Genomic DNA, 26,610 nt, shown 5'->3' with positions numbered 1-26,610 from the left:
CATGCTCGCCTGGCATGTGTGCGGCCCGGGTTTGATCCTCAGCACCACATACAAACAAAGACGTTGTTTCCGCCGAAAACTAAAAAATAAATATTAAAAAAATTCTCTCTCTCTCTCTCTCTCTCTTTAAAAAAAAAAAAAAATGTGAATTTAAGCTGGGGGTGGTGGCACACATCTGTAATCCCAGAGGCTCAGGAGGCTAAGGCAAGAGGATCACGAGTTCAAAAGTCAGCCTCAGCAACAGCAAGGCACTAAGCAACTCAGTGAGACCCTTTCTCTAAATAAAATACAAAATAGGGCTGGGATTGTTGCTCAGTGGTTGAGTGTCCCTGAGTTCAATCTCCAGTACCAAAAAAAAAAAAAAAAGTGAATTCAACATATTAACTTCAACATTATATGTAGTTGCAAAGAATTGGAAACATACCAAATGTTCTTCAATAAGTGTCTAGTAAAATAAATTATATCATTTTTATATAGTGGAATACAATTTAGCCATTGGAAAAAAATAAGTCAGCTTTGAATGTATTGATATAGAACAATCTATACCTTGCAAGATACCTTAGTGTATCATTTGTTAGCATTTGTTTATGTATGTATGTATGTTTTCTTCTATCTGCTAGGACTACATCTGGAAGAATGGGTAAAGAATGTCAAACTGTAGGGCTGGGGATGTGGTTCAAGCGATAGCGCGCTCACCTGGCATGCGTGTGGCCCAGGATAGATACTTGTTTTTCTAATCCTATTACATTTACATACATATATACATATATAGTAATCTCTTATCTACGTTGAGATTTTTTCTGAGACTTACTGTCTACTGTATAGCACTGTATATACAATTTTGAATTGTAAACTGTATGAATTAGCGCTGCAAATAAAAAAGACAAAACTGAGGAAGAAAGAACCTACCAGATTTTAGTTTTAAATAAGACCAAAAAATTTAAAGAATCTAGCTTACAGGGTACATTCTATGGTATGCAGGTTATATCTCGATTTAAAAAGAAAGAATGTAGCTTACAAAACAAGGTTGTGATGAATCGCTTGAGAACTGGGTGGAGGCTGTGGAATCCTCCTCATCAAGCCCAATGTCAAGAGCTAGCCAAGATCTCCCCAAGATTCAGTTTTATAGTTTAGCCTAGTTTTATAGTTTCAAACCTGATTGGGCAAAGCCCAAGCCTGCAGCCAGCCCGGAAGCAGCTCTTTGCTCTTCTCATAAGTCCTGCCAGAAAGCTGATCCTACCTCCTTCTAACAGTCGGGTCCCCAAAGAGGGCCAGACCAACCCAAGGCAACAAACCGTCTCTCCTCAGGACTGACACCACAGCATAGAAGCCCATCGTGAGGCAGGTCAACCAGGCCAAGTCAGGACAACAAGGATCCAGTGCCACAGCTGGACAGATGAAGTCTGATACCCAGGAGAAAAAGGTGCTAGGAATGGAGAAAAACTAATGAAGTGCAAACCAAGAGGAGCTGGAGAGAGGCTGGCAAGCAGGCGAAGGCAGGTTTAGGTCAATGTTTAGAAATAAGATCAGGAACCATGGTTCTTGGCTTGCGTGTGCACTTAGGCACAAGCGGACAAAATTTGACAACTACTCCATTTGTATGATCATCAAATGTTTATTGGAACTTTTTATGAGTAGAGCACCAGGTCTGGAGATACAAACATATACAAAATAAAACAAGGGCTTCCAGTTAGTTCAAAAGTGATGACTTTTACCCAACTACAGGCACATTTAAGGAGCTGAACAAGGGTAGGAGCAAAACCACAACCCAAAAGAGAAGCTGAAAATCCCTAGACCAGGATTCAAGGTTTTCTTCAGCACAAGGCCTCAGTGGGTGTTACTAAAGTTGCAGGGACATTCTTAAGGAAAGGTACTTGAACAGAACTGGAAGGGGAGTAGTGCTGACCCAAGGGGAAGAGAAGAAGGAGGCATATTGGGCCTCCAGGGAAGCATGGGAGGTAGGAATGCTTGCCACTGGTGGTTTGGACTAACACCCAGAGTGGGTCACTGGGTCAGGACTGTGAATTAGGGCAGGACAGCAGTGGAGTCCAGACCCCTGTGTGGAAGGCCCTGACTACCAGCCCAGAAGTTTGACTCTTACCGTGCAGACAGTGGGGAGTCATTGAAGGTTGCTGAGTAGGAGGGTGACCCTTGCAAACAGGCATTTTAAGTGAGATTACAGAGCAGCCCTTTATCTGGGGCTTATTCAAAGTCCTGTGAATTTCAAGTGGCACTTCAGACAGAAAGTCCTAACGCTTTTGCCCTGTGTCATGTAGTCCAGAAAAGGAAGGTTTAAGAGTCTCACAAAGAGATGCTTCAGTGAGAATGAGAAATGAAGGGGAGGCGGGGTGCTTTAAAGAAGGAACTAGACTTACAGAACTACTAGCCATGGCATCTGGAAAACTGACCTGCTTTCTTAAGGTCAGAATGGAATGCCCTCTTCAGCTGGGGGTGCTCAATCTCCTTTTTTGGAGGTAAGTTTTGACGTCAAAACACTGGGTTGCCGTGTCAGGAGTAAGGTAGCCAGGAGGAAGCAGATGAACAGAAAAATACATATCAGGTCTGGACAGCATAAAAGATCTCCATTCTAAGAGCACCCGCTTCCACAGTGCTTCTCCATCTGCCTCCCTCAGGAGCGCCTTGGGGTTTTCTGCTGGAGTTGCTGAACTCCAGTATTTTTCCTCTTGGAACACTAAAATTATTTTGAAATCTGTCAAGTTTTGAATTAGAACTTTTACATTACTGTCCCTAATTGTGCACAGCAAGGCAGCAGGCAGAGCTGCTCAGAGGCCATGAACTGGGCAGCAACTTCAAGCCATAAATCAGCATTTATGTAAGGTGGGAGAGGAAGTCAGGATTAAGTTTCTGGTCTTAAACTGGGCTGTGTACCATTGCAAGGCAAGCTCTGTGAATGCAAAGGCAAAGCCAAGCAAGCCCAGGAAAGGGCCTGAATTTTGTGCAAAATTCAGCCAGGCTGAAGAAGTAAACAGGGCAACTGTTTGGTAGACCCACCACTCCAAGGAACCCCACTTCTTTCTCGGATCCTTGCAAGAGGCCCCTCCCCTGTCCTCTTCCAGCTACTCTAGGACCTTTGGGTATTTTTAACCCCTGAAAGGTTTGCAAACTCAAAGCTTTTTTTCTTTTGGGCTCCTTTTCTGGCCCTCATGCCAAGTGTTGGGCACCATTAGGCATTCACTAAAACAGTCCCAGTCAGGTGATGCAGCTGACCAGGACCTTGACAGTCAAGTTCAGTAAAAAACCAAATGTCCCTAGAACAGGGGGTTATGCAACCTAGGGTGGCTCCTACTGCAATGGGGCTTTTGCTCTAAACCTCATTCCCCTGTGGCAACTGTAACCAGACATCCCAGGCTTTCCAGAACTGTCCTGATTTTACATGTTTGTCCTGGAGTCTCTGGAAGCATATAGGTGGGACTGCCAGGGACTGTCCCCTAATGTTTTGGTTTGACAAATGGTCACTGTGCACATGATACACAGCTGGCATGAGCCTGCAAAACAACATATTCCTTCCAGGTGAAGTTCAGCTGTTTGGTCGGGAAGAAGGCCAGGCATGGAGGCGCTCCAGGGTCATCGGAGCCTGCCACACTGAGCAGATAGGCTGCCCATGCACTGCAGTGGGGTGGTGCCACTGAGTCACACACCAACCTAGCAGGGCTGAGTGCTGCCCTGTGAATCTTCTGCATAGGACAGGGTGTAAACTGGTTGAGATTTGGGATAAGAGAAGAATGGCCCTGCACAAATCCAGTACATGTTTTTGACAATGTAGTAGAGGAATTGTGTGATCCCTCTACTACAGTTGGCCACCTCTGAGGCCCTCAAGAAGAAACTGTTTTCTTTCCACACTTGCAGACTTGGGTCCCTTCCTGCAAGCAGCATCTTAGTAGATGTGAGGACCCCACCACCTGGTCTGTACTGCAGGCCTTACTTTGGAAGCAGGCCTCGGGGAGCGCCACTGGAGAAAATGTGCAGTGAGTTATTCCTCTGCCTGTCCCTGGCCCCAGACACCATCACAGACACAGTCTTAAAACCCCAGCAGGATTTCTTTGGCCACAAAGTATCTTCCCCTGTGGCCAGAACATAATAAAGGAATTAGGACCCCCCGCCCCCCGCAATTAAGTTTCTACAGGTGACACTTCAAGACCCAAGACAGTTGGCCAACTCAGACACACATGGTTTGACAAGTCTTCCTAGTAGTCCAATCACCCATGCAATTCTGCTAATTCAAACAGCTTTCCCGTTTAGAGAGGTTGATAGCCATCACCTGGCTCCTTTACCTGCTGACGTCATCCCACATTTTCTCCAGACACAAATGAGGGTACAGCTCCTGGCACAGTTTCCAGGCTGCCTAAATTAAGAGAGGAGGGATCCTGCCCTCACGAGTTCACTCCAACTCTCAGGCCTTTGGCAAGTTGTCAAAGGTTAAGGGAGAGGCAAGGAAACAAATCACCTAGCTAAGGTTGAAGGGCAAAAAGAACGTAGAGACTTGCAGCTCAGGCCCAGATCTGTCCTGGGCATTTGCAATGCAAATCTGCGTTTTGTACGCCACCACCAAGATCTTGCACAATAGCCTATGTTATAAACATCCACGCCAACAATGCCTGACTGTGCAATCACGCTGTAATTACAGGCCGGCAGGAAGCTGCTGCTTGGAACTGCACCACTCAACCTCTAGACATCCCATCTCGGAGTCTCCACCGCTTGGACACACATTCCTGCACACATCTCGAGTCCCCGCCGGGCTGCTGCTGCTACAGTTGCAGACGCAAACCAGGGAGCCCGGGCGCCACCCGCCCGGCCAGCCAAGCCTGGAGTTACTCCTCAGGGATGTCATAAACTTCTCAGCTGTTCTTTAAAAGACCCTGCGCCACGAGGCTACCGAGGGCGGCGGGAACCACCATCAGAGTTTCCAGGCACATTCCTGCAGCACTAGCAGTTTTAGAAAACAGAAAAGAACGAGATGCCACAGAGTCCATTGGAAGCGGCTTTCTGGGTTTTATATAGAAAACACTCACATATGTACGTGGGCGTGCTGACAGTTTTTATGACTAAATTGCAAAGTGTTAGGCCTTAGCGATTACCGTCAGGTTCGGGACGCGGTAGGGGGAAGAGATAAGGGTGGGGGAGTCAGGGGGGATTCGATGCAAAGGAACTGGGGAGCAATTCGGGTTTTCTTTTCTGGAATGCGTAGGGTGGTTTTTCCAAACTTCTGAGTTGCTCTATTCACTGGAGGGCCAAGCAAATAAAAGTGGGGGGAAAGTTCCTGTAACTTCCTTCCTGCATCCTCGTTGAGGGCTACGAAAAGGAAGGGAATGTTTCCCAGGGAAACGCTGGGAGTGGAATGGGGGTGGCTGCGCCAGTCTACAGGGATGGGGCGTGGGACAGAGGAGCCGCCCCAGATGTAGGCCCAGGGAAGCCCCTTCCCCGCACCCCTTTTCTCTCAAACGGCGCCTGGAACCCGCCTGGCTGCAACCCTAGCTGTTTTAAGTCCTGTAGCAAAGCAGCGACTCTAGGGGTGCAGCCAGGGGCCCTGATCCCCGCCGCCCAGCTCCTCCCCTGCAGTGCCCCTCGGTACCACCCCGCCCGGCCCGCCACATCCCCGCCCGCGCCTGGAAGCCTGAGCCCCGGAACATTTCCAAGACCCACATCTGCACCCCGGCAGCGGAAAGGGGCGCGGAGCCCGCGGCTCACCTGTGCGCTGGATCCCGGAGCGGCTCCGAGGGGCGCGGGGCGCGGGGTTCAAGCAAGCGCGGCCCGCAGACTCAAACTTTGCTGCTCTCGGGACGGCGCAGTCGTCACTTCCTCGCTGAACGGGCGGCGCAGTCTGGGCTGTGACCCAACTGCTCGCGCGGCGGCGCGCCGGGCCCTACAGCCACCAGCCCCGCCCGCGCCCGGGATCTGCGCGCCCAGAGCCCGGGAGCTGGCTTTGGGCTCTGCGCTTCCCGGGCCGCGCGGGGAACCAGAAAGTCTGAGTGATCTTCCACCAAATGCAGCCGCTGGGGAAGCCTCCCTCCACCGAATCCTCCCAGAGCCGTGGAATTGTGTTCGGAGGAGCCGCGCCGAGGTGACCCGCTCTCGGGCTGGTCTGGGAGGTGGTGTTGGGCTTAGGGACCTGGGTACTGAGTTCAGGAGACCCTAGAGAACTAAAGTTCCGGGAAAAACACTCCCCTACACACACACACACACACACACACACACACACGGCTGAGGGAGGGAAAGGAAAGGTTTTTCGGTTTGGGGTTGGGGTTGGAAAGGTCATGTGAGAAAGCAGTGTGCTCTGTGTTTTCCGAAATGTCTGAACTAGGCCCTCAAACACGGGTCTCCTGTCAGTACATTCGCCTGTGCGATTGTCCTGTCACTTTCACGTGTTGTGCATGCGCAGGACGTTTACCAGGTATTAGGTTGCAGGGGCTATTTTAGCGCCCAAGTTGGGGCTACAAAATGGTGGTTCTGTTCGTAGTCCTCCTCCGTGGATTTCCACCTATTTCTATCTCAGAAGATCACTTTGGGGCCTGATGCACTCAGGGTTTCGTCGCTGGACAAAAGTGTCTTTTGGTGGAGTGGAGGGTGGAGTCCTGTGAACTTCAGGCTTCAGGCAATAGTAATTTTGAAATTTTATCGTTTCCTGAAATAAATTTGCTCACCTTTTTAAAAACTACAATAGAAAGCTACCCTTTGGGTTACTGATAAGTAGCAACAAAGTAGTTAAACAGCAGTATTCAAGGAAAAATTCGTAATCCTCTAAAGCTGGATGGAAACCGGGGTTAGCCTCTGCTGTGGTTTACAAAAAAAAAAAAAAAAGCAGTCAAAACTGCAGTGGAGGACTTTTCCTAACAGGAACATTCCCTTCATTGTAGCTCGCCCTGGAAAACAGGAATCTGTGAACGGTGGCTCAAAAGCCTCAATTAGTGAGGGCTGGACAATTTTCCCATTTTCCCCATGTGGGTCAGGAAAAAAAAACTCCCTTCCAAAGCTTCATATTTTTACTAAATGACAGAAAATCATAGACTTGAGTGAAGTCTTTGTCCAGAAAGGTATATAGATGTAAAACTGATGGAAAATAACATCTGGGAAATGATTGCCAGGTCTGTGTTAACACTTCGAAAGCCACAGAATCACCCAAAGATTGGGAGCATGAATATCCAAGCTGTCCTAGCAATACAAATCCTCTACATTGAAGCTGTTAAGGCCCTAGTTCTGGTTTTTAGAAGCATCAATGGCACATTATAAACACAAAGCATATTCTATAAGAAAAATAATATTGCTTTAAGAAATAAGCTTATCAAGCCAGGTACAGTAGTGCACACCTGTAATCCCAGCTACTTAAGAACCTGAGGCAAAAGGATCACAAATTCCAGGTCAGCCTGGGCAATGTAGCAAGACCTGGTCTCAAAGTAAAAAAATAAGGGCTGGGGCTCAGTGGCAGAGGACTTGCCCAGCACATGTGGGGCACTGGGTTCAATCCTCAGCACCACATAAAAATAAATAACATAAATAAAGGCATTCTGTCCATCTACAAGTACCAAAAATTTTTAAAATAAATAAATAAATAAAAATGAAAAGGGCTGGGAATGAAGGTTGTGGTAAGGCACTCCTGGGTTCAATCCCCAGTTCAGAAAGAAAGACAGACAGGCATCATTAGACTCCATAATTATAATTCTTTCAATTTCATTATATCACATTCCTGGGGGAAGGAGATGAAGGAGGAATTGCCCATTTCAGTTTTGTAGTAGAAGTAAGTCCTTAATGCATTTTGCTTAAGGCAACCAATTAGGTGGGAAATGTCCACCAGGCATATAAAGATAGTTGTGTGAGGGCTGGTGTTGTGGCTTAGCCAGGCAGAGTGCTTGCCTAGCACATTCAAGGCCCTGGGTTCGATCCTAGCACCACATAGAAATAAATAAATAAATAAAGGTATTGTGTCCAACCAGAACATACATAAATATATTTTATATATAAAGATAGTCATGCGATACTCCATATTTGCTAAAACAAGAGCAGAATATTTCTTTGTTCAGTGTTGTGATTCCAAATTTCCCAGTCACAATTTCATGAATATTCAGTATTTCTGCATGCCCAGGAGTAATTAGCAGATGGTGTAAAGTGTGAAGGTGCACATAGAGCATTGCTTTCTCTACATAAGGTGGCCTTTGCTGGGTTTCAGAGCACTGTGTGGAGGATGTGGTAGACAGCCTGTAAGACAGCTTCTTACCAATGATCTCTGCCTTCTGGTGTTCACACTCTTGTGTAATCCCCTCTCCTTAAGTGTAGACCCAATGATTGATTCTAACATTTAGAATATGGTAGAAGTGTTGTGATGTCACTTCTGAAATTAGGTTATAAAAAACCTGCAGGGGCTGGGATTGTGGCTCAGCGGTAGAGCGCTTGCCTAGCACGGGCAGGACCCAGGTTGGATCATCAGCACCACACAAAAATGAAAGGCATTGTGTTATGTCCATCTACACCTAAAAAAATAAATATTAAAAAAAAAAACCAAAAAACTGTGAGTTCCATCTTGGGTGCTCTGTCTTTTACTCTGCCTTGGATCACTCACTGTTGGGGGAGCCAACTTCCATGTCCTAAAGTGGCCCTGTGGAAAAGAAGTAAGGCCTGCCAACCACCACTCAAGTGAGCTTGGAAAGGGATCCTTTCCCTCCCCCATGCTAATCAAGCTCTCCACTGAGACCTTCAGCCCCAGCCAACAGCTTGACTACAACCTAACCCCAGCTAAGCTGCCTGGATTCCTGACCCACAGAAACTGTATGATAATAAATGTTTGTTGTCTTAAGCTGCTGCATTTTGAGATAATTTGTTACACAGACACACATAACTAATACAGAGGTCAACAGAGAAGTCCATCAGGGACCGATGACAACCTCACATGACCTTCCTGATCCCTCATAGAAAACAGAACAAAGAGAAAAATCAAGGCCCTGACCCAGATTGAAGTGTAATACATAAATTCCAAGAACAGAAAGCTTAGCCCTCACTTCTTTTGCAGAACAAGAGTTATCCTTGATTTTAAACTAGGTCAGAGGGTGTGGAGTGCTGCTCAATCACAGGCAACCCAGGTATTGGGTGTCACCTACCTGAGAGCACATGCAGATGTCTTTGTGTCACAAGAATTGACATCTGTATAGGCATCCTCCTTCTCTTCCTCAGGGCATGTACCCTGATCCCTGAGGCCTTGACATAACTAGTGGTCATGAAATCAGGCCTTGGTTCTGAAAGAAGAGCTTGACTTTGACTCTGGCAGCCAGAAGGTGTAGGTGATTTTGATGGGATATCTAAAAACCAGAAAGAAAAGTGTGTGGTCCTGCAGTTGAGCAACTAGTATACTCTCTCTAGTAAGAACCACCTCTGTGCTGCTTCCAAGGCTAGAAAGAACATGCTGTCCACATGATGGTGTCTTTCTCTCCACATCACTTCCTCTCTGGCTGGAGCAAATTATTTACTTTTAAAATACAAAACACAGTTTTAGGAAGCAGAAGAGATGTCATATTCCTTTGGTCCTGACCAGGGCAAGCATCTGCTTGTGATTGTCCCCATGGCCCCCTCTCCTCAGCCAATCCTGTAGAAGCTGGCAATCGTAGAGGTCATTTCTGGTTTTCCTCCAGGGACATTAGGCTCTGATTTTTCTCATGTGCAGTGGCCACAGCTGCTATGTTGCCCTGCCGTCATCCGGTTGCTGTGACTTATGAGGTTGTGAATGTGCCAAAACGTGAATCTATTAATTTAACAGGAACTGGGCTCAGCACATATATTCCTTGTTAGGTCATTTGCTTTGCTACCTAAACCACATCCAATGTGTTCAGCAATGGGCACATTTCCTAGAGTCTGGCTTTGCAAAAACGTCAAATGCCCTGAATTTTGAGTCTGCACAGTTTTACATGATTAAATTACTATGAAGAACATAAAGGCATTCCAGCATAAGGATGCATACAGATCAGTTCAAGGAAAAATTAAGGGGCCATATATGGGTAAAGTCTCTGGTCTTCATTCTTTATGCATTTAGATCCTCTCTGCAAGAGGGGTATGCAATAATATCCTAGGAATCCCTCCCTGAGCCCTGGGTGCATCTAGTCTGAGATCTTCAACACCAGACTAGGTGGTATGTGAAAGGAATCATGGTCCTTTTCCATTGGGTTGAGCACACAGGCATTTTTCATTCATCCATTAAGCTAACTCTCACTGAGTATCCACTACTGAGTGTGCTAGGGATGCAAAGATGACAAAGTGTCTCCTTAATGGGACAAAATGACACTTAAATTACAATGTAACAAGAGAAGTACTAGAATCAATCTCTGCATAGGGCTCCATGAAATCTCAGAGAAGACAGCAAGTAATGTCAGGGAAGAAAAACCAGTATTTTTCTTAAAAAAAAAAAAAAAGTATGTGTGTGTGCACGCGCGCATGTGCTATAAAAAATCATCAGGATGTGTTGCATTAAGTAATAGTAAGCATTGTATCATGTAATGTTTGTTTCAGAATGTAAAATAAATAGCCTCAACAACTTAGCAAGGCTGTAAGCAACCTAGGGAGACTGTGTCTCAAAATAAAAAATAAAAAGGGCTAAGTGCCCTTGGGTTCAATCCCTGGTACTGGAAAAAAAAATTGTGTATATATATATATCCTACATTCAAATGAAGAAGTGTGAGCATTCTGGGGTTGGAGTGATAAATACTAATAACTAACACACACTGAGGGCCTCTGATGGGCCAAGTATCAAGGTGCCATCCCATTTTATTGTTGCAGAGACTAGCCATGACTTAGAGGTTTTCCAAATCTTTCTAAAGACTCCCTCCTTGGTCAATCAAAGGTGGATTCCAAATGCTGAGCTCCTTGAGTCCTCTCTTAACAGAGTAGAGGCTCTTTCCACTCAAACAGCAAGGCCAGCTCTAAGGCAGAAAAAGATCCACCCTCTTTCTAGTCCTTCAGGTAGTGGAGAGGGGAAAGAGGAGAGTGGAGAAGGTCAGAAGCGCATCATGCTTTTCCTCCTCTCCAGGTCTTGTAGAGGAGCCAGAAAGGTGCCTTACCTAATGAGTGTTACTCCAATCACAGAGGGTACTCTTACCCACTGAGGATTCTGGAATGAAGATGCATCCAAAGTGGGTTTATATTGAACCAAGGGACAGCCATGTCAGAGTGAACCTGGCTGTCAAACCTGAATGGGCAGAGAGAAACTCTGAGACTTAGCTCTCCTGAGTCCTCACTGTGAACTTAGGGGAAGATCAGGGGAGTCTGCCCCAGTGAGAATAGAGGGGGAAATAAGCACTAAGTTTCAAGGGTAAGAAGCTGGGGGCAGGGTGGAAGGGGTTGGAAGAGCAAGCAGAAACCCCGTGTGGTGGCATGCATCTATAATCTCAGGGACTCAGGACGCTGAGGCAGGAGAATTGCAAGTTCGAGTCCAGCCTCTTCAACTTAAGCAAGGTTCTAAGCAACTTAGCGAGACCCTGTCTCAAAAAATAAAAAGTGCTGGGGGTGTGGCTCAGTGGTTAATCACCCCTTGGTTCAATCCCTGTTATCCCTCTACTCCCAGAAAAAAAAAAAAAAGATAGCTTGGTTGGTGGTTAGGAGCAAGGATTCTGCACTGTCCCCAGACTGCTTGGCTTCAAGTTCTATCTCTGCCACATACTGTGTGACCTTGGACGAGTTACTTATCTTTTCTGTGCCTCAGTTTCTTTATCTATAAAATGAAGGTGATGATACAAATTGAACATACTTAAGGTTGTTATGGAATGAAATTATTTTGGAAAGCTCTTACATATAAGTGTTCCACATGAATCAGTTAAATGAATAGATCATTCATTAACCAAAAGGGCTCTACATGGATATTACATGATTCCAAGACTCCAAAATTGAACTTTCAGTTAGAAATTCTACTAACTATCAGTTCATGAGAAGGACCAGGTCAGCTTAGACTGCACATTTAAGATGTGATAGAAATTGTGAGATCTGGGCTGGGGATATAGCTCAGTTGGTAGAGCACTTGCCTTACATGATAAGGTCCTAGGTTCAATCCCCAGTACCACAAGAAGAAAGAGAGAGAGAGAGAGAAAAGATAAAAGAAATTGTGAGATTTGACCCCTCCACACAGTCCATCTGGAAAGACAGAGATTGTGCAAGTATTTACATGAATTTGCCTCTGATTGTCCAAATGTTATTCAGGAGGGGACCGTGGTAGGCACAATAACAGTCCTCCTCAAAATGCTCTCATGTCCTAATGAATACATGAATATGTTAGGTTATATGGCAAAGGGGAAATTAACATTGCAGAAGGAGTTAAAACAGCTAGTTAGCTCACCTTAAAATAAAGAGATTTTCTTGGATTATCGGGGTGAGCCCAATGTAATCACAAGGGTTCCTAAAAGTGGACTTGGGAGGACAGAAGAGGAATTGGAGTCAGAAGGAGATGTGATTATGGGAGAATGAATGGTCAGGGAGCTGCAATGTCACTGACTTTGAAGATGGAAAATAGGGAACATGAGCCAAGAAATGTGGGTGGCTTCTGTGGAAGCTAGGAAAGGCAAGGAAACAGATTCTCCCCCAGAGCCTCAGAAAGGAGCACAGTCTTGCCAACACCTTGATTTTAGCTTGAAGATCCCATGTTGGACTTCTGACATACAAAACTGTAAATTTTTTAAAATCGTGTGTGTGTGTGTGTGTGTTTCTGGGGATCAAACCTCTGTTGTTTTAAGCTACCAAATTTCTGGCAGTTTGTTACAGTAGTCATAGAAAAAAAATAGCAAAGGACGTTTTCTAAATGTGATGTTTTCTGTGAAGTATTTAAACTGTGTATTAGAAGTCTTAGAAACTCAATGGCATGAGTCCCAAACTCTGAGATAGTATCTTGGAAGTGCAACCTGTGTAGACTCTCTTGGCTTAAGAACGGACTCTACTTCCCACACCATGTCTTGGAGCTTCTCAGATTTGTTAGTCTGGCAGGTCACTATGTGGAAATCAAGTGCAGAAATGGGTAAGAAAAGTAAACCAGATTCAACTGTCAAAAGCTGTTGTGAGCTGGGCACGGTGGTGCACACTTGTAATCCCAGCAGCTTGGGAGGCTGAATCAGGAAGATTGCAAGTTTAGAGCCAGCCTAAGCAACTTAAAGAGACCCTGTCTCAAAATTAAAAAAAAAAAAAAATTTAAAAGGGGGTTGGGGATGTGGCTCAGTGGCTACACACCCTTGGGTTTAATCCTTGGTACCAAAAACACAAAAACAAAAACAACCCTGCTGTGAATATTCTCTACACTTGATGATCATTTGAGGATCCCAGGTCCTCAGCTAGGATGTACAATCACCCAGAGTTTATAAATAAACCTTTTTTTCCCCCACAATAAGTAGAAAAACACAAATTTTTTCTGCACTCCCCTCCAAAAACAAACAAACAAACAAACAAACCCAACCATCAAGCAAGGCCAGTGCTCAGTATTCCTAGTATCCAGATTGGCCAGCAGTGCCAGAATCTCATTCTGTCACCCTGCACAGGTTGTTGTTTCCTGTTTGAGACAGGTGACTTTCTATTGTCAGGCTCAGCCCAAAGGTCAGAGGTCTCTGTGCAGTGAGAAGAGTCTTTTCACAATCCTCTACCAGTAATAAATGTTGGTGCTGGGACATCAGTCTTACCTTAATGTGGGAGGTGTTATTTGAGTTCACCACCAAGAGATTAAGCATCATAAAGTTGCTTTAGGGCCTATGACTTCTTTTGGGAAGAAGGAAACTCTCCTGTCCTAGGTGTGGTAGTGTCTGAAGATTCCAGGAAAGCATCAGGTCTTTGGTAGTGTATGGTGTCCATAAGGAGCTACATACAGCTCTATAAGGATCTTTTGTGAATTGAAATTCTTCCCAGCAGCTCCAAGGACCTGTAGATAAATAGTGTGTGGCTTGATTGAACAAAGCAAAAGACTCCACATACACCTAATTTATCCCCTTCTACTTCCTAATTACAAAAAGAGTTCTTATCAGGCAGTGAGCTAGAAGAGTCATTTTGGACAGTCAGCTCTAATTATATTTTTATCATATTTCCATTTAGAGCAGCCCACTACGTCAGCTGCAGTGTCTGCGGCCATATCCCTCTTTTAGAATCACTGTCTAACACTGACCCATTTAAGTGGCCTTTGCCCTGTAATGTTGGACTTTGCCTGGTTTCCTGACATAATTTTTGCCCTTTGCCCTCAGTTAGAGGGTGGGGTCACTGACTCATCTGACAGGATCTCATTGCCTGCCTCCAGTCAATGGATTGACTGCCCTATGACATGGTTGCAGAGTCTGAGGACCAATGGAATGCTAAAGAATCCCTCTGTAAGACCATATCCCAGGTCCTGATATGGTGCCACCAGTATCTTTCAGTTCCTGTCCCAAGCTACATCCTCTTCCAGGCAGAGGAATACATCAAACTGCCTTTCACTTCAGAGCCAAGACCCAACTGGATTCTGGGTCTTGGTTATAGATATAAAATATCTGCTTTGGAGATGGAGCCCACATCACAAATAAAAACTGACTTCATGGCCCACACATTTGTGGTTTCAAATGACAGAGTAGACCAAGTCAGGAGTCTTGTTGATTGTACCCTGGTGACTGGCAAACCTTACCATATTTACCATAGGTATTGATGGACATGATGTAAGAGATGAGTGTTCATCCTACCACCAACTGCAGGGTGGCCTGGCCACTATGGGCTCTCCCAGCATGTGCTATTTCTAGGAAGCAGATAACATTTGGAAGTTTGCATTTTTTACCCATCTGTGAAGTTCTGAACTTCTAGGGATTTCTCACAGTCATGCAAAGAAATGACTTGAATTGTCTAAACGTAGTCAAGACAGTGAATTGGAAGCTATATACATTGAAAAGTGAGATACATGCCAAAATCCACAACAAAGCCTTCAAAAGCTCTTTCCATAACTGAACCATTAAGAAGCAATATAGAAAGGATAGAATACTTGAGTCTGGCTTCTATGTCCCCATCTTCCCCATCCCTTGACTTCTGATGTAGCAGAGGACTGTGAGTTCACTTTCCACATATGTACTTGACACTTGGGAGACAGTTCTCCATGAGTCTCTCACATGTCTGTGTGCTTTGCAAACCGTCATGGACTTCCTTTTGTTTTAGACTGTCTTTTTAAGGAAGCTTCTTTTTCAAAGCAAAGTGCACACATGATTACTGTCCATTATTTAAGATTCTGACTCTAGACTGGCATGGTGGCTCATACCTGTAATCCCAGTGGCTTGGGAGGCTGAGGCAGGAGGATAGCAAGTTCAAAGGCAACCTCAGCAAGTTAGAGAGGCCTGAGAAACTTACTGAGACCCTGTCTCTAAATTAAAAAAAAAATAAAAAGGGCTGGGCATGTAGCTCAGTGTTTAAGTGCCCCTGGGTTCAACCAAAGGCGGGGCTGTGGGGTGTGGGGGTGGGGGTGGGGTGGGTACATTCTGACTCTGAGCTCAGGATTCCTCTCTTGTTATATACTTCCCTGTGTTAAATTAAGGTATCACTTGGCCCTCTTTGTATTGAGAATTGGGGCTCAGGGAGCAAGCACAAGAAAATGTCAATATTATGGCTGCAGCTCTCTCTGTGAATCAAAAAGATCTTCGATTCTAATACACTAAGAAGTCTTGTGCCTTCTGCCAGCACCCTTAAAACTGTTAGCTTACAAGCAGGGTAAAATCTCAGACCCTACACAGTTCTTGACAACCTCTCATTTCTTTCTCACATAACACATCTCTCCAATCCACCAACTAATTCCCCTCACACCTGTGATCCTGAATGCCACCTTGGTAATTTAGGCCAAGGGGAAACTACTCATACAGAGGTGAAGACAGATCAAATTAAAGAGCAAGATTGAAAGTAGGGCAGGACCTGGTGACAGAGCTGAGATATCAGGAAGTTTGGTTTAAGCCCAAGACCAGAGAAGGATCATTGTAATTCTGGGCTGTTAATAGCTATATTGTTAGTTGTATGTTTCAGTCAACTGACTGACAGGCAACTCTAAACATGTTTAGGTGAACAAACTTGTTGGTTTTCCCATCAGTAAAATGAAATAAGTGGGATTAGATTGTTTCTTAGGCTCCTTCCAGCTTTGCATTTGTGCTTTATAAAATCTGTAACAGGGCTGCCTAGTACACACATTAAGCACTTGACCTAATTTGAAATAATGATTGCAAAAGAGGACTATGATACGGTGCAAAGAACACAGCATTAGAAGTTAAAAAGCCTGAATTCTAAGCCCAGTTTGCTACTACCTGGTTGCATGATCCCTGGAGGATACAGGTATGGGATATATACCCAAGATGACTCTAGATGGTTCAGTGGTGTGTCATCAACTTACATAATGAAAAAATTACTTCCTTTTCATTTTTCTGATTATGTCCAAGAGAGTCTTAGCTTAGTGTTGATTTCTTTAACAACTTTCTTCCCACCCCCACCCCCCAAGTGCTTGGGATGAAATCCAAGACCTCACTCATGGTAAGCAAGTACTCTACCACTGAACTACACCCTGGATTTTTTAAGATTTTTTCATTTTAATTAATTAATTAATTTTTGAGACAGGGTCTTGCTAAGTTGCCCAAGTGAGGCTCAAACTTGGGATCCTGTTTCCTCAATAGCTGGGATTCCAGGTGAGTGCCACTGTGCCCTACTTTCTAACAACTCTTTGAAAGCTGCTAACCTCCCCTTTTGGCAAAGAGAGGGAAGTCTGAGGTTCAGACACTTTATAGGCAACACAACTACAGAATATTTAATAACATTGCCCATCCCATTGCTTTGTTTATTTTTATTTTGCCTTCCATTTATGGCAGATAATACAAGTTTACCATTTATGGGAATGATAGAATTTTCTTTGAAAAATTTATTATTATTTCAGCACACATCTAAAATCGATGGTAGTGATGGTTGTACAACTCTCCAAATATACTAAAAGAAATTGAGTTGTGCACTTCCTGTGGGTGAATTGGGTGATGTGTGAATTTTATCTCAATAAGGGCATTCCTAAAAGTAAATTAGGGGCTGTGGGTGTAGCTCGGTGTGTGTAGAGCACTTGCATAAAATTCAGGAGCCATGGGTTTGATCCCCAACAGCAAAAGTATTAAAAAGTGAATTACCTTCTGCTGGGCTTTTCTACTATTAGCTACTTGCCTGTTCAAACTTTGGCCAATTACCTAGCATTGGAGTGCTGACCCTTGACCCCCTGAGGTTTAGCAGGGTGTCTTGGTCCCCACCAATTTTCTGGTTTGAGGGTGATTCCTCCTACAGCAAAGTAATCAAACCTAAGCTACTTCTCTGACGCCACTGCCAGTCCCCACCTCGGGCCACCACCATCTGTTGACCAGACAACTATAATGACCTTCAACCTTGCTCTCTCCATGCCTTCTCCAAGTCTAGTTCAAAGTAGGTTTTCTGAAGTAAAACCTGATTGCGAAACTCTCCCACTTGTCCTCCAGTGTTCCCTGCTGTCCCATGTGTGCAATCTTGCCCTCTCCGCCCGGATTCAAAGCACCTTTGTGAACCAGTGTCTACTGAACTCGCCAGCCTCTTCCCAATCTACTCTTCATCTCCACTGTGCGAGTCATGTGACATGATTTACAAATCTCTGAAGGCTTCTTAGATGTCCTGGACACAAGTACATGCTCATTAAGTAGTAATTAAGGTGCTGAGCCCTCCTGCCATGAGCCTTTGTCCCTGTCTGTAAGATGTTTTCCTCCCCTCTATATTCTCCCAACTAGTTTTGACTGGTCCTTGTAGATTCTTCTTACATGTCATATTCTCAAGGAAAACTTCCCTGACCTCCCTCTTAGGAGCACCTTTATGTACTTGGCTAGTATCCTAGGCTTTCCTCTATCATCATGAGGCAGAACTAGTCAAACTGTCTATATTTATATTCTAGGTATGTACTTGCCATATCTGAGTGACCTTAGGCAAGTCACTTAACATCTCTGTGCCTCCATTTCCTCATCTGTAAGATGGAGGTAATAATAATAGCTACTAACAGGGTGCCTGTGATGATTACATGAAACAATGAATAAGATCTGGTCAATGTCAGCTCGGAGGCTGGCATAGAGTGAACACTTGATAAACGTTAGCCTTTATTATTTCAGCACACATCACAATCTAAACAACAGTTCCCTGCTTTGTCTTCCTCAAGGGCAGGGAGTATGTCTCATTCACCAGCAAATCTCTGGGTGCCACACATGGAACCTGACCCCCATGGTGCTGAGTAAAAAATCTTTGAATGGATGAATAGAATGAATGAATGTCTTGCTTCTTAATTTAGTTCAGCAGATGTGGCCGGATCCTGAAGTCCTTTCTGGATTCCTAACACCAATTTTCCTTACTCTGGTCTAGCAAGATCGCTGCCTGAATCTTGTTGATGGCATTCTGATTTCAGATTTAAATATCTGGTTTCAATATAAGACAGAAACACCCCCAGGTAGTGCAGAAGGGAAATTTCTTTTTGCACAGTTTGTTAGAAATGTCCTCTCAGCACCGCCACCTCCCTTTGCTTTAATGAGTCACGTTGAGTTGTGGGCAACACCCAAACAGAGCAGGTCATTCATGCTTCCAACAAGGGTTTGCTGGGCTGGGCCCTGTTGGGTGCTGAGGATGCCCAGGAGGGGAGGAGAGGGGAGGGGAGGAGCCCTGCTACCTGGGAGCTTCCTGCAGAATGTCCACATCTAGCTGACCAGACATGGAGACAGGCATTTCCAGCCCTGCGTGCACACAGCAGGTGTCAGGATCTGACTAAGCCATAGGACACTGGGAGCCAGTGCAGGCTTAAGTCAAAGGTGAGGGCAAGAGGTGAGCAGTAGTGACAGGAGGCAGAGCTGAAGCTGGCTGAGGTCAGGGTCCATCAGGTGATGTCCTCCAAGGTCCAGCACCTCAGAGAGAAGACTTCTTTTTTTTTTTTTTTTGTACCAGGAATTGAACCCAGGATTGCTTCATTTTTTGTTTTACTTTTTTTATACAAATGTTTTATTACATAAATGTAAAATGTATACAACATAAAGTGTTTTATGTTTTTTTTTGATACAGGGTCTCACTAAGTCCTAAGGGCCTCACTAAGTTGCTGAGGTTAGCCTCAAACTTGCAATCCCCCTGCCTTCACCTTCCAAGTTGCTGGGGGAGAGAAGACTTCAAAAAGAGCAGGCCTGGTGTAGAGATTGTTGTCAACCACACTTTTGTATGTGTGTGCTTTCCTCTCTCCAGGTAAGAGCTGGAAGGTAGAGAGGAAGCCACTCAGGACTTCCCACCTCAGGAAACAAGGGTGAAGAAAACAGCAGCAGTCACCGCTAGTATTCCAGAGCAGCCTCGGGTCTCCTGTCAAGACCTGCCTCGGGAAGGTGTGGCTGTGGGGCTGGATGGCCAGGCCTGTTTCTGGGGCTGGCGCCTGGCAACAGGACAATGGCAAATACTGAAGACTGAGGCACAAGGCCCAGAATCTGCTACTAAATCAACCGAGTGTCCTTGTACAAGTCATTTCACCTCTTGTGTCTCCATTTCTTCACATAGAAAAGAAGTGTTGGTACAATGCTAAGTGTTCGCAACCTTCTGATATGAAGACCTCTTTTAAAAAGCAAAACAATTCAGCTGGGTGCAGTGGCACATGCCTGTAATCCCAGTGGCTCAGGAGGATGAGGCAGGAGGATCATGAGTTCAAAGCCAGCCCCAGCAATTTAGCAAGGCTCTAAGCAACTTAGCAAGACCCTGTCTCTAAATAATATATATAAATATATAGAAGTAAAACAATTCAGGCTGGGAATGTAGCTTAGTGGCAGAGTGCTCACCTGGCATGTGCAAAGCCCTGGGTTCTACCACCAGCACCTAAACTCCACATGATAGCAGTGGTAATTTTGGTATCTGCTGATTTAAGCGCACACACACACACACACACACACACACACACACACACACACCAAGCAAAATAATGAAAACCAATAATTTGTGTTCTGCATTTCTTTAATCAATAGGAACACCTACCGTCATTTACGAACATTAGAGGTGTAACATCCTTTAAGGCTCAGAGTCACAACCTCCCTGCAAAGCTCCTGCCCAAATGCAACCAGTTGCACTTTCATCTTCCTTAGAACTTACAGAAATGAATTGCTTGTACCTCTGATTTGAAAAACACAGGGATGCCAGAGCACTGAGCCAGTAGTTTTCAAACTTGTACTTAATATAATAAGTACTTATTATTACTTATGTATCAATGATATAACTATGATGAAGCAAAACTTAAAGGCAGAGGTGATAGGTGACATTTATCACTTTTTTGGCTACCCAGTTTTAGAATCCCTTCCCAGGTTTGTGGAAGACTCTATCTTATGAGTCTCAGTGGAAGTTGAAGCCCATTGCTCAGGTCTCATCGTGAAGGCTGATTAAACACCAAACACTTGCTTCCCAGCTTCCTTTATCCACAGGGCTTAGACGTATGATCTGGGCTCAGCCAATCAGAGGCACTGCCCTGGACTCTGACCAAGAGCCCAGGCCAACTGCAGAGCCCAGTGAAGACCCCCTTTTCTGGTGAAAATGTCCATAGCTGTTAGTCTTGTCCAGCTTCCAGGGGGAACAGCAAGAAGATCGTCATGCAGGCCCCGCGTGGTCTCAGAACAAGTTTCCCTCGGATCTGAGACCAAGCAAGACTCTCTGGAGAACTTCTGCATCACAATTTGGCCTTGCTCCTAGTTGTGGCCCAGCAGCCTTTGTTCTCACTCACGACCTGAGCCTGGCTTTTCAGCCTTCCCAGAAATTCTTTCCATAAATTCCTCTTTGGCTTAAATCATCCAAGGCCAATTTTTGCTGCATGTTTAAGTCAGAGCTCTGACCAATTCAGTCTCATTATCAGTCTCAACATCCAACTTATTTTTGTATTTTACTTGGGAACACACAGTTCCATGAAAATTTTGATCATACAGATGGGAGGTTATAAATAATATTAGCACCCACTATATGCTAGGCCTTATTCTCATCATTGTGCATGTATTAACTCATGTAAATCCTTGGAGACGGGTTTATCATTAACTACGACCCCCAGCTATTTTGAGGTACTAGGGTTTGAACTCAGGGGTGCTCTACCACTGAGCTATATCCCCAGCCCTTTTTTATTTTGAGACAGGGTCTTGCTAAGTTTCCCAGGCTGGCCTCAGCTTTCTATCCTCCTGCCTTGGCCTCCCAAGTAGCTGGGATTACAGGCCTGTGCCACCGTGCCTAGCTAATACTTGCCTTAGGTTGAGAAATTTAAGATATGGAGGAATAAGTAATTTGCCCAAAATCAAGATCAAGGGCTTAAATCAAGGATCAAGGCAGTTCACTCCAAGGTCTGTACTCTTAATTCCTGTTAATGGCTTTCCCCATCACAGTTTTTTCTGTCTCTCTGTGCCCCCCTCCATAGTGCTGGGGTGGAACCCAGGGCCTCCCACATGTTAGGCAATTGCTCTACCACTGAACTACATCTCCAGTTCCACAGAAAGAGAAGTAGCAGAAATTTTGTAGCAAAGTTGAATGATGAGTAACTATCAAATTATCCAACAACTCCCCTTCATCCTTATCATAAACATAAAAATCAAGCAATAAACAACTAAAACTTACAATCCAAACTTGCACTAAAGGAACAAGACTACTGATCGCTCTTCCAGTGGTATTTATTGTGGCAGGCCTGGTTGTTTATGGAGCCTGGTACACCCAGGTGCAGGAAATGCTCAGCTCTCCAAGGCTCTGCCCTTCATAAGCAACGTGCCCAGGCTAGTGCAGCACAGCAACATTCAAACGTCACACCCACTCTCAGGCCAGTCCAGGCTTAGGGACAGCAGGAGGAACTTGTGTCAGCATCTGCATAGAACTGAGTTGAAAGGAAGGAAAGAAAGAGGGAGGAAAAGAGGGAGAAAGCCCTCAAAACAAAACAAACAAGAAACAGACTGAAAGGGTATGTCAGAGGGGCACAGAACCCAGCTGAGGCAGGATCATTCCATGATCAAGGCCAGCCTGGGAAACTTTGTTAGAATCTGTCTTAAAATAAAATGGGCTGGGGACATAGCTCAGTGGTAGAGCACTTGCCTAGCATGTGCAAGGCTTCTGGGTTCAATACTCAGTACTGCAAAATAAGGGGTGAGGGTAGAGGAATCAATGAAAAGAGCTCCCAATGACCAAAGCAGGAACAAATTTTGAGCCACAAAATAAAAGTAGTACTGAATTACAAGCCAAAGCCTTCAATAGATGCACCTGTGAGCCCCTTCATATAACAAATTTTTTTTAATATTTATTTTTTAGTAGTGTTGGACATAATACCTTTATTTATTTATTTTTATGTGGTGCTGAGGATCAAACCCAGGGCCTCACACGCTCTAGGCAAGCACTCTACCACTGAGCCACAACCACAGCCCCTACACATTTTTAAAATAATAGAAACAAACACTTTTTTAGCCAGGTGATCAAGGTCAGCATCAACATTCACAAATCATGTTAATATGCATCTTTGATATGTTATGAAAATCACACTTTATTTCTGGCTTTACCCCCTAAATCTCACAACCCCAGTTACACATAAGAAAAAAACCAGACAAATTCTATTAGAGAGCCGTCATACAAAATTCTCCAATAGTACTCCTCAAATCTATAAGGTCATCAAGGACAAAGAAAGGGGCTGAGAATGTAGTTTAATGGTAGAGTGCTTTCTAGCATGCAAAATGCCCTGGGTTCAATCCCCAGTTCTGCCCTCCCTCCCCGCCCAAAAAGGAAAAGTCCCCTAAGAGCAAGAGGAACATAAGGAGGCATGATACCTAAATGTAATATGGTATCCTAAAATAGAATTCTGGTACCAAAAAAGGCCATTAGATAAAAGCTAAGGAAATCTGAATAAACTATGGGCTTTAATAATGTATCAATATTGGTTTATCAGTTGTTGACAAAGGTGCCATACCAATGTAAAATGTTAATAACATGGAAAAGTGGGTGCTGGGTAGGGAAGGGTATGAATGGAACTGTATTATCCACTCAATTTCTGATAAATCCAAAATTTTTCTTAAAAGTAAAATCTATTAATAAAAATAATAATAAAATTGACCGCCTTTCAAAAAAATGAATTTTTCTGCTGATGCAAGTTATACCACTAAGATCTTAATGTACTAAAAAGGAATGTTTAGCTAAGGCGTAGTGTACATCTGTAGTCCCAGTAACTCAGAAGGTGGAGGCAGGGGAATTGGAAGTTCAAGGCCAGCCTCAACAACCTAGCAAGATCCTGTCTCAAATTAAAAAAAAAAAAAAAACTTTCATATTGTTATGAACTAAACACTTTATAACAGTTTTTTGAATAACTAAATATATCTTTATTTTTAAATATTTTTTAGTTGTGGTTGACACATACCTTTATTTACTTATTCGTTTTTTTATATGGTGCTAAGGATCAAACCCAGGGCCTCGCACGTGCTAGGTGAGTGCTCTACCGCTGAGCCACAACCCCAGCCGCCCCCCGCCCCGCCCCCCCCCCCCCCCCCCCCGACTAAATATATCTTAATGAGATTCTTATCCTCCCATTGGCACCCCTGAATCACCTCTGAGCAGCTGGATAAAAGAGAAATCAAAGATAACGTTCTTAAGTCTCCGTCCCTGAACCTCCCTGGATCTCTGAGATGGAGAGAAACCTCCACCCCTCCACAAAGTCCTTAAAACCAACTCACCAGTTCCCCTCCTCCCCACCGGTACCCAGACACTGTGTGAGCAACTGTGCGGAGCCAGGCTGCAGTTGTCTTTGTCCTGCATCTGCCTGTCAAGCCCAGTGCTCCGCAGCAGTGGGAAGGGCAGAAGGCTGGAATTAAGTGGGGCAACAGATGGTTTGGACGTGTCATGCAGTTGACGCTCAGCGGCACTATCCAGCCTGCCAAGCTCTGTACATTTCAAACGTTTGAGGTTCAACCAAAAGAGACAAGTAATGATTTTAAATCACTTGCTGAAACACATGGCTAATCCTTGCGTAGCCAGCGAAGAGTGCTTTAAAACCCCACTTAAACCCAATGGGGGGAACAAGGAAACCCTGTGTGCTTTCTGAGCTTTGAACCTAGATCAGGCCATCCTGGGGACAGTGGAACATTTGTCCAGGAGCCCAAAGTGGGTCCCTTCTTTAGGAGACGGTCAGGAGTTTCAGTCTATGTGTTTATCTGAGGTGAGGGGGAAAAGGCTCTCTGACAGGTAGTTTCCGATCCTGAGAAATTACACACCCTGGCGTTCAATTTGCTCCATAAGTTCAATCACTCTTTTTTCCCTGTCCCGATTCAGATCCTTCTTGTTCCTTGTGTGGATTCTGCCACCAGACTTTAACAGTTGCTTCTCTGTCCTATGTCATTAGGCTGTCTGTCCTGCTGCACAGGGAATATCCCATCTTGAAGATTTCCTTTCCTTGTCCCCATCTACCTCTCCAGCTCCTTCTTTCTTGGTTTTAACGATGACCTGGTTTTCCTTCCACCTCTTTAGCTTCTTCTTCTCGTCTCCTTAGCAGGCTCCCCCGCCTTCAGTTGGCCTATGTACACGGCAGGGTACTGCAGGGCTGGGTACTGAAATAGTATCTCATCTCAGAGCTCTAAAGACCACCTAAATACTGAGGGCTCCCAGTTTTATAACTCCTTTCTTGAATCCAGATTCATCCATTCAACTGCTTTCCGTACAACTCCACGAGGCTAACGAGCACCTCAAATATATGTTCAAAAGGGAGTTCTTGATTCTCTTTATCTTCAAAATCTCCCCCTCATTCCTCCCCACCTCCATACCCTTCAGCATCTTTGTCCATCTCTTTGCTCAGGCCAAATTCTAGAAGTCATCTTTTCTTCTTCCTTTTCCCTCATCCTCCACATGCAATCCATCACCACATTCATTTAATTCCACCTCCAATGTATCTCCACAGACACCTTCATAGTCTAGGTCACCATTAATTTCCACTTGGACGAATGATATAGCCTCTTAACTGGCCTTCCTGCTTTACAACAGTCCATCCTAAATTCATTCTCTACCAGCAGGGAGAATGAGCATCTTAGAATGTGATTTATTGACATTCGGCCATTCTTTCATTAAAAGAATGTCTATTTTCTATTACGTATCAGGCAATAAAGTCTTTGAAAAAACCTAGTTGTCTTCTTGTGGGGAAATAGGCAAGCAACATATTTAAAATAAATTCATTGTATGTTAGAAAAAAAATAGATAAAAGAGAAAAAATAGGTTAGGGTAAGGGGATCCTAGGGAGCCTAAGTGTGTGTGTGTGTGTGTGTGTGTGTGTGTGTGTGTGTTTTTGCAGGGGTTGTTATAATTTTAAGTAGGGAAGTCAGAAATATTTGCTCTCTAGATATCATTTCCCATGAAAGGGGTTCTTTGTAGAAATGTCTAAGTGTGAGCTTAGAAATGCATGAGATGATTTCAGAACATCTTGTTCCACCAGAAATCAAAGAAACTAACCAAAGACCACTGTGGTGACATCAAAAGGATTTGGATGTCAACTTCAAGAGGCTCCCACTGGTCAAAGATAGAATCATTTGAGTATCTAAAAGAACAGTGATCTTTATGGATCAAAATAGATACATTTAAAAATCCCTGAGTTCATAATGATACTTTTAAAGGAAAGAACACAACTCATTGGTCACCTTTGGAGGATACTAGGGATGATAATCAATGAAGGAAAGAATTAAGCAGGAATCCTACTTTCCCTATATGAGAAAAGCCAGGGAAATCAAACAGTTGATGAGGAAATGAGGAAAAGTTTATCTTTATAAACATATTCTGGCTAAGAAATAAAAGAGGGAGTGATGGGATTAAAATATCATTTTTTATAACCTCTAGAGAAATAATCAATCTAGGCTATCATCATCAATAGCTGCGAACATCACACACACAAAAAAAAGACAGCCAGATATTATTTGACTCCTCATGGATGGTCACAATACATCTTGTGCAATAGCTACGGTTCCCAGATGAACAGAGAATGCTCAGTTAAATTTGAATTTCAAGCAAATATCAAATACTTTTTAGCATAAGTATATCTCAAATATTCCATGAGACATATTAAGAATTATTTTTTGTTCAGCTGAATTTCAAATTTAACTGTATTTTTGTATACTAAACCTAGACCCTAGAAGTCATCTGGCAAAAACAGTCAGATCTAAATCTGTTTAAGTCCCCAAATCTAACAAAATACAGGCAATTGAGAAATATGTCAAACACCATGGCAATGTGATCAGCAAGGTTCAGACTGTGGAAAGCTTTGACCTGTGGGATAAACCACCCAACATGATCAACAAATGATAAAGTAGTTTGTTTGTTTGTTTGTTTGTTTCAGGGGAAGGGAGTAATGTTTGTTGGTTGGTTTTTTGTTTTTTATTTTTTTCTACTAGGGACTGAACCCAGAGGCACTTTACTGCTGAGCCACATCCCCAGCCCTTTTTTTTAAATCTTTATTTTTATTTATTTATTTTTATGTGGTACTGAGGATTGAACCCAGTGCCTCACACATGCAAGGTAAGCACTCTACCACTGAGCTACAACCCCAGCCCCCTCCAGTCCTTTTTTTATTTTAATTATTACTTTTTATTTTGAGATAAGGCCTCACTAAATTGCTGAGGCTGGCTCCAAGTT

The 26,610-nt window shown here is 44.1% G+C and overlaps 1 protein-coding gene across 2 annotated transcripts in view; it reads right to left on the bottom strand.

The window, feature by feature from the left end:
* The window catches only part of Mideas (mitotic deacetylase associated SANT domain protein), a 66,298-nt gene extending 60,492 nt beyond the window's left edge, over positions 1-5,806 (bottom strand). For both annotated transcript variants that reach the window (XM_027931495.2, XM_071607688.1), the window contains exon 1: positions 5,707-5,806. The gene's annotated coding sequence lies outside the window, so the exon portion shown is untranslated. The remainder of the gene's footprint in view (positions 1-5,706) is intronic.
* Between the last annotated feature and the right edge of the window lie 20,804 nt (positions 5,807-26,610).

The sequence above is a fragment of the Marmota flaviventris genome, chromosome 2, assembly GCF_047511675.1.
Source record: "Marmota flaviventris isolate mMarFla1 chromosome 2, mMarFla1.hap1, whole genome shotgun sequence".
Lineage (NCBI taxonomy): Eukaryota > Metazoa > Chordata > Mammalia > Rodentia > Sciuridae > Marmota > Marmota flaviventris.
This window is presented reverse-complemented; position numbering and strand designations above follow the sequence as displayed.